We start from the raw sequence: 8,495 nt of genomic DNA on the forward strand, positions 1-8,495 counted from the left end.
ATTAATCTCACACTCAAGAGTCTCAAGAATAGACTTTCAAATCATGATTTCTAACTTTTGATTCAAAAATCTTCCCCTATTTACCCTGCAAATTCACCTAAAGGAATTTTCTTAGAATATTGATTTTCCTTAATCTTCACATATTTTAAAGTACAAAAGCAGAAGAGAATGTTAAAAGCTCAAAGTAGCAGCTATGACTTCAATATTTCACATCCATCAAGTCTTACTTCTCTTTTAAAAAAAAATTACCCTTCTTTCCACATTATTTTATGGATTATGATCTATGTTTCTCTCAAGACTAGAAGTTAGCAAGTATAAAGATATGCTTTAGGAATAATTTTGTGATGCACTGGTCAGTGAGAAGACAACAGAGAGGACAGGGTATAATATAATGGAAAAACAAGCTAGCATCTGTGATATCCAACTCCAGTCTGTAAGAATCAAAAGTGGGGGGAGGGGGAGGAATGAAACTATTGAAATAGATAAGAGAAAAAAAAAGAATGATATTTTGATCCTAATTCAATGAACGCAGCAGACAACTAAGAGTGCTGCTAACTTGATCAGAAAGGATTTTTCTGACTAGAGGAAGAAAATCTAGGGGTGGGGGGGGGAAAGGTTTGGAGATTAAAAGATTATTTTTTAAAGGAAAATAAAAGATTCGACCAGGGTCCAAACAGCTCATGTCAGACTAAAAGATAGACTATGTCTGGATAAAAAAGCAAGAAAAGCTTAAGTATTCCAAAAAGTTAGATTTAAAATTGAATATCATGGGATAAAAGAAATCAGAATTTTGGAGTTAGCAGGAACCACCTGGTACATACTTCAAAGGAATTATTTCTGTAATATATCTAGCAATTAATCCTCCAGACTCTCCTTGAAGAGTTTCAATGAAGTAAAACTAATCACCTCCTGAGAAAGTTAATCACATTTTTGGACAGCTCCCTAAGAAGGTTTTCTTGACAAGTAACCTAAATTGGGCTTTAGTATTTCCACTCACTCTGCTATTGGATATTGCTTTCTATGGTCAAATGCAGGCTAGTAATATGGTTAAAAGAATAATTACTCTGTACCCAGAGGATGGGAGTTCAAATCCTTCCTTTGATATTCATTAAATTGTGGCTTTGGGAGTCACTTGACCTCCCTGGACATCAGTTTCTTCTGGAGATGGTAAAAAACCTCTGGAGTCACTTCTAGTCCTTGCTCTGTGATCCTCTAACAATCCAATTATTCCTTTATGTGATAGCCTTTCAAATACTTGATATTTTTAACTTACCCCCTCCCACTCAAGTCTTATCTTCCCCACTGTAAACAAATCTATTTCCTTCAAGTATTGATAGTGTATTCTCACCATCCTGGTAGTTATCTTGAGCACCTTTTCTGTCTTATCAATGTCCTTTTTAAACTGTAGGACATATAAAGAAACAAATATGCCACATGTGGTCTGGTCTGGGCAAAGTAAAAATGTTTATTATCTTATTATGCCTGAAAGCTAGATCTCCCTCCTTTAATGCAGTCTAAAATCACATTAGCTTTTATCAGTGTTGTGTCTCACTGTCACTTCATTTTGTGACTACTAACTACTAAAATCTCCAATATGGGGGAAGAACCAATTTATAACCATTTAGAACCATAGGTATGCATTCAATGTTAAGCTGGATATAGAAAAAAAAGTTTCATACTTTTATATTGTCTATTTCCACCTGGTTTATATATCAGCATATTTCCCTATACTGCTAGAGAAAAAAAGTATCTTTGCACTTTAATTGTCTAGAAATTGTATGGAATGCTGATGGTTTACAGGTTAACTAGAGAGAACAAAAGAGAAAAAGTTTTCGAAAAAGCTATATTTTTAGCTTTCTTTTTTCACTTTGCTTATGCCCTTCATATACAAATAATGTTCTATTTGAATTTTTTAAAAAATAGCAAGCAAGTCATCTCTCCTATGAAATTATAAACTCAATGTGAATAAGATTTTTATCTTTCTTACCTTTTTTTCTCTTTTTCCTAAGAATAAGGCCTGAGAAATAAAAATGGAGGACTGTTTTCTATGATTACATATTCTGGATCCTACTTCTTTGGGAAGGACTCAGACTAAGCAACCTCATTTCCCTCCTTGCTGTACCTCTAACTTTCCTATCTTCAACAAAAGTTCTGGACACTAATCTTACCCTGAAGCCTCCTTCAGCTGCCAGAGGCTATCTCAGAATACAGTATGTACCCAACCCTGAGATTTTTCTCTCAATAATACATGTTTCTAATGGAATATTCCCAATAGTATGTCATACCCCTTCCTTCATGGGTGATTTCATATAAAACCTCTATTTTGGGGTAAGGCAGGTATTGTCCAGTTTTTATTCCTCTTCTTGCTATGCTTGTGATTTCCCTGACTTACACCATGCCCTCAAGCAGGTACCAACTGTTCATCCTGTGGCCAGAAAATTGGTGTTGCCAATTTAAGATTGAGAGATCTCAAAGGTGAAAGAATTCACATATAACCCTGGAGTATTAAAACCACTCAGGATTTATTATATAAGCATGTAAAGGTATAACAGATTTTTCTCCTCCTAGAGGAATAACAAGCACCTTGAGGACAGGGAGATAACAAAAGACTAGGCTCAAAGTAACTATAGACAACATTAAATACTTGGGAGTCTACCTCCCAAGACAAACCCCAAAATCGTATGAACACAATTATAAAGCACTTCTCACTCAAATAAAGTCAGATCTAGGCAACTGGAAAAATATTATATACTTATGGTTAGGTCAAGCTAATATGATAAAAATGACAGTTCTACCTAAATTAAATTGCTCATTCAGTGCCATACCAATAAAACTACCAAATAACTTACTTTACTAAGCTAGAAAAAATAATAACAAAATTCATGTGGAGCAACAAAAGGTCAAGAATAACAATGGAACTGATGAAAATAATGTAAAGTAAGATGGCCTATCACTACCAGATCTAAAACTATACTATAAAGCAGCAGTCATCAAAACTGCCTGGTACTGATTAAGAAATAGAGTAATGGATCAGTGGATGAGGATAGGTTCAAAAGAAACTGCAGTCAATGACTGCAGCAATCTACTATTTGACAAACCCAAAGACATCAGCTTCTGGGGTAATAACTCATTATCGGACAAAAAATGTTGGAAAAACTGGAAAATAGAATGGCAAAAACTAGGCATAGATGTACATCTCACATCCTATACCAAAATAAGATCAAAAGGAGTACAGGATTTAGAAGGGTGACATCATAGAGAAATTAAAAGACCAAGAAAATACTCTATCGATCTATAGAAAGGGGATAAATTTATGACCAAACAAGAATTAGAGTACATTATAAAATGCAAAATGGATAATTGTGACTATATTAAATTAAAGTTTTTGCATTAATAACACCAATGCAGTCAAAATTAGAAGGAAAGCAGAAAGCTGGGAAATAATCTTCACAACTAAGAGTTCTGATTAAAGGTCGCATTTCTAAAATGCATAGAGAATTACATCGACTTTAAAAGATTACAGTCATTCCCCAATGGTTAAATGGTCGAAAGATATGAATAGGGCGTGCGGGCCGGCCGCGGCTCCCTCCCGGGCGCGAGCTGCCCGGCGTCTCCCGTCCGAAGCTGCGGCCGCCGCGGCCGTGATAGCAGCCGAGTGAGCTTCCACGCCCGCCGCTGCGAGCCGCTTGCCAGGCCCCCGGCCCGCCGCCGCGCCTGCCGCACCCACTGCACCCGCTCCCGCGGGCCCAGGCCCAGGCTCCGGGCCGTGCCGCGGGCCCAGGCCCGGCCCAGGCTCCGGGCCGCGCCGCGGGCCCAGGCCCGGGCCGGGCTCTCGGCTGCTGAGCCGGCCCCGCCGCCGCCTCCCGCCTCCCCCGCGGCCCCCGACATGACAGCCATCATCAAGGAGATCATGAGCAGAAACAAAAGGAGGTACCAGGAGGATGGATTCGACTTGGACTTGACCTATATTTATCCAAACATCATCGCTATGGGGTTTCCTGCAGAAAGACTTGAAGGTGTATACAGGAACAACATCGATGATGTCGTCAGGTTTTTGGATTCAAAGCATAAAAATCATTACAAGATATGCAATCTAGGTGCTGAAAGACATTATGATGCCACCAAATTTAACTGTAGAGTTGCACAGTATCCTTTTGAAGACCACAACCCACCACAGCTGGAGCTCATCAAATCCTTTTGTGAGGATCTTGACCAGTGGCTAAGTGAAGATGACAATCCTGTTGCAGCAATTCATTGTAAAGCAGAAAAGGGACAGACTGGTGTAATGATTTGTGCATATTTATTACATCGAGGAAAGTTTTTAAAGGCACAAGAGGCTCTAGATTTCTATGGGGAAGTAAGGACCAGAGACAAAAAGGGAGTAACCATCCCCAGCCAGAGGCGCTACGTTTATTACTATAGCCACCTATTAAAGCATCATTTGGATTACAGACCAGTGGCCCTGCTGTTTCACAAGATGATGTTTGAAACGATTCCAATGTTCAGTGGTGGAACTTGCAATTCTCAGTTCGTGGTCTGCCAGCTGAAGGTGAAGATCTACAGGTGTCCCTCGGGGCCCACGAAGCGGGAAGACAAATGCATGTACTTCAAGTTCCCCCAGCCTTTGCCGGTGTGTGGTGACATTAAAGTGGAATTCTTCCACAACCAGAACAAGATGCTCAAGAAGGACAAAATATTTCACTTTTGGGTAAATACATTCTTCATACCAGGACCAGAGGAAAACTCAGACAAAGTAGAAAATGGAAGTCTCTGTGGTGATCAAGAGATTGATAGTATTTGCAGTGCTGAGAGGTCAGATAATGACAAGGAATATCTCATACTCACATTATCTAAAAACGATCTTGACAAAGCGAATAACGACAAGGCCAAAGATACTTTTCTCCAAACTTTAAGGTGAAACTTTCTTCACAAAAACTGTTTAAGAGCCATCAAACCCAGAGGCCAGCAGTTCCACTTCAGTCACCCCTGACGTTAGTGACAATGAACCTGATCATTATAGATACTTGGACACCACTGACTCTGACCCAGAGAACGAGACTTTTGATGAAGATCAACACACACAGATCACAAAAGTCTGAATATTTTTTATCAAGAGGGAAAAAATATCAGAGAAAAACTTGAAGAACCTGAAAAAGGACCTTTTTTTAAAAAATAGCAATAGGACATTGTATCAGCTGACCAGTGATAGGGACAGTGACCTTTCCCTAACTAGTTCCATGGGGCCTCTCCACAGGTGACAGGCTTGAGATGCTCCTCCTGTCCTGTGGGAAGGAGGCTGCCTCATTATCATCTGTATATACCTTTTGTGTTCAAAGGACACTTAAAGTTTCAATTAGGAAAAATAAAGATGGCACTTTCAAAAAAAGATATGAATAGACAGTTTTCAAATGAAGAAATTAAATATATATATTTGTATATATGTATATAATCATATGAAAAATGCTCTAAATCATTATTGATTAGATTAATTCAAATTAAAACAGCAATGAGTTATCAACTCACACCTATCAGAATGGCCAAGATGAGAAAAAAAGAAAATGATTAATGTTGGAGAGGTTATGGGAGGATTGGAACATTGATGCATTGCTGATGGAGTTGTCAACAGCTCCAACCATTCTGGAGAGAAATATGGAACTATGCTCAAAGAGCAGTAAAACTGCTCATACCCTTTAACTCAGCAATTCCAATTCTATGTCTAGATCCAGAAGAAATTATAAAAAACGGGAAAAGTCTTACATATTCCAAAATATTCATAGCAGTTCTTTTTGAAGAGGCAAAGAATTTGAAAATAGAGGATGCCCATCATTTGGGGAATGGCTAAGCAAGTTATGGTACATGAAAACTATGGAATACTATTGTTCTACAAGAAACCATAAATGATCAGACTCTGGAGAAGCATGGAATAAAGTATATGATCTGATGCTGAGTGAAGGGAGCAGAATCAAGGAAACAATGCACACAATAACAACAGCATTGTGAGATGACCTACCTTGATGGAAGCAGCTCATCTCAGTAGTTCAGAAATCTAGGACAACCATATTAGACCATCTATGGGCAATGCTATCCCTATCAAGAGGAAGAAAAACAAAATAAAACAAATCAAAAAATAAAACAACTCTTCAGAACCTGATGACTTTATAGAAGTTATTTCTTATGTATCTCTTTCCCTTAATCCTAATTCCTCATACCAAAAATGGCTACTTTGTAAGTGTTTAACACAAATGTGTATGTACAATATTAACCTGACTGTTGACCATTGAGAGGAGGGGGGGTCAGAAGGGATGGTGGAAGGAAATTTTATAACTTAAAAATATACATGTGCATATGGCTGAAAAAATAAATAAATAAATAAGAATAATATTGAGAGAGTTCAGCTTAACTCCTTCCTCTATTCTGTCATCTTGACTCAGGCTGAAATCCCTAAGATAATATTAGAAACAGCAGGTAAGCTTTAATCTGGGAATTCTCTGGAAGCTTTTATTTCATTCTTCTTTAGTTTTGGAAGCTTCCCTTCTCCTAATCCTTCACTCCAATTCCAGGCAAAACTTCACTTTTCTTGGCTGTAATTTACCTTTGTAATTTTATTGTGCATCATAATTCTCATGCAATTCATCCAATTGGTGACCTTTACATGTGTCCCTTACACCCTACTATCTTCCTTATCTGATCATCCCTGAGCATTTACATAAAATATTCCCTTTTATCCTTACCTGACCATAAAACACTTCAAAACTCTGCTCCACTTATGCCTCATATACACAATTTTTCCTGCTTCCTTCTTGTTGTAAACCCCATAGATAAATAGATGAATGGATGGATGGATGGATGGATGGATGGAAGGAAGGATAGATAGAAAACTAGATATATAGACATAGATAATAAACTTAAATATATATGTAACACTCTCTTGTTCTTGATGATGTTTGTCTTTTCATTCTCAAAGAAGATCATAACATCAGGAGAGATGGTATAATGACAAGCAAATGACTTGGATTTTAGTGAAGGGGTGCTGTGCTAAATCACCAGACTAACTTTCTTCTCCAGAGTCATGTGTCTGAACTCAAATTTGAACTTAGGTCCTCCTGACTCCAGGGCTGGTATTCTATCCACTGCACCACCTAGCTATCCAATAAATGACCTTAAAGTGCCAAGTGAGCTATTTTGCTATATCTGTAAATCCAGCCTTAAGTCACTGATTTCTGCTTATAAAAGGATAGCCTAAAAATAATTCTGCTTCAATACTTAATACCTAAAAAATCAAGCTAAAGAAAAATGTCTCAAATAGCATTTTCAATGCTAGGTTAGCTCCATTGCTTTATGTCCTGCCAGTATATGTTTGACTGTATTATGATATGAGAACCTCATTGGTTCTTATATGTCTTCTAGGTTCTGTGCTATGACCAAAGCTTGTCGTTCCCTTATGCCCTGGCCCTAACTTGTCTACCAGATTTAAAATTACCTTTTAAAAACCTTTCACTGAGTTCTGAAACCATTTTTATCTTTGAAGCCTAAATTGACATGGTTTGACTGACCTCTTCATCTAATGCCTTCTCTAACCTTCTGAACCCTTCAAGTCATGTTTAGTTTCCCTTATCTCAACTTTCTCTCCCTGCATGGACAATTTGCTGTACCAATGTCTGAATATGACAAAGCTCATATTATTTTAAAATGCCTAACTATACATTTCTATCATTGAAAGAACAATGATATGACTCCCAGAAAAAAAGCTGAGGTGTAACCACAAGTCATTTTGGATAACTGACTATCAAGAGGTAACCATGGAAACCATTGTGCTCCTTGAACAATTCTCTGATAGAATCTTGTGTGTTTTCTTCCTTGAATAGCATTTCTTCCATGGACTTAGTGTGCTATTTAATGTGAAAGAGATTCTAGGACTTCACAATTTCTAACTTTATAGTCCAAAAACTAAAGTTAAGTAAAGAACATATTACAATTATTTTGCCTTCAGATATCACATGCTTCAGCCAAACTCTCCTTTCTGTTTCATTTTCATGATATTCCATCCTTTTTTGGATGCTTTTATACTAGTGATTCCTCATGAATGCCATGTAGGCTATCCTTACCTCTTCCTCATACTAACTTTTTACTTCTTCAAGACTAATGTTAGGTATTACCTTTTACTTGAAATTTTCCTAATCCCCCTTCAAAAAAATTAGTGCCTTCCACATACAAACACATTAATTATGAGTCATCTATTTTGTATCTGCCTATGTAGTCATTAATGAGCAACAAAGATTGATGGGAGGATAGGTTTCCCACTTAAAAGGAGAAAGGTGTAGACACTAGCAGCTAGGAGCAAATGACTAAGGAAAGATCTTAGGCTACCCAGAATCCATCCAAGCAGGGCAGGGGAGGGACAAACCTATGTTATTTGCTGCCAAAGAAGATGTAGGTCCTCAAAGGTATAGAGTCTCGCAGATATAACCTGCACCAAAGGAACTTACAAAATTTTC

General features: G+C 37.8%; 1 pseudogene; it reads left to right on the top strand.

Annotated features, from left to right (window-relative positions):
- The first annotated feature begins 3,886 nt into the window (after window positions 1-3,886).
- On the top strand, window positions 3,887-5,099 carry LOC141498538 (phosphatidylinositol 3,4,5-trisphosphate 3-phosphatase and dual-specificity protein phosphatase PTEN pseudogene; annotated as a pseudogene).
- The last annotated feature ends 3,396 nt before the right edge of the window (window positions 5,100-8,495 follow it).

This window comes from Macrotis lagotis, chromosome X (genome assembly GCF_037893015.1).
Source record: "Macrotis lagotis isolate mMagLag1 chromosome X, bilby.v1.9.chrom.fasta, whole genome shotgun sequence".
Classification (NCBI taxonomy): Eukaryota; Metazoa; Chordata; class Mammalia; order Peramelemorphia; family Peramelidae; genus Macrotis; species Macrotis lagotis.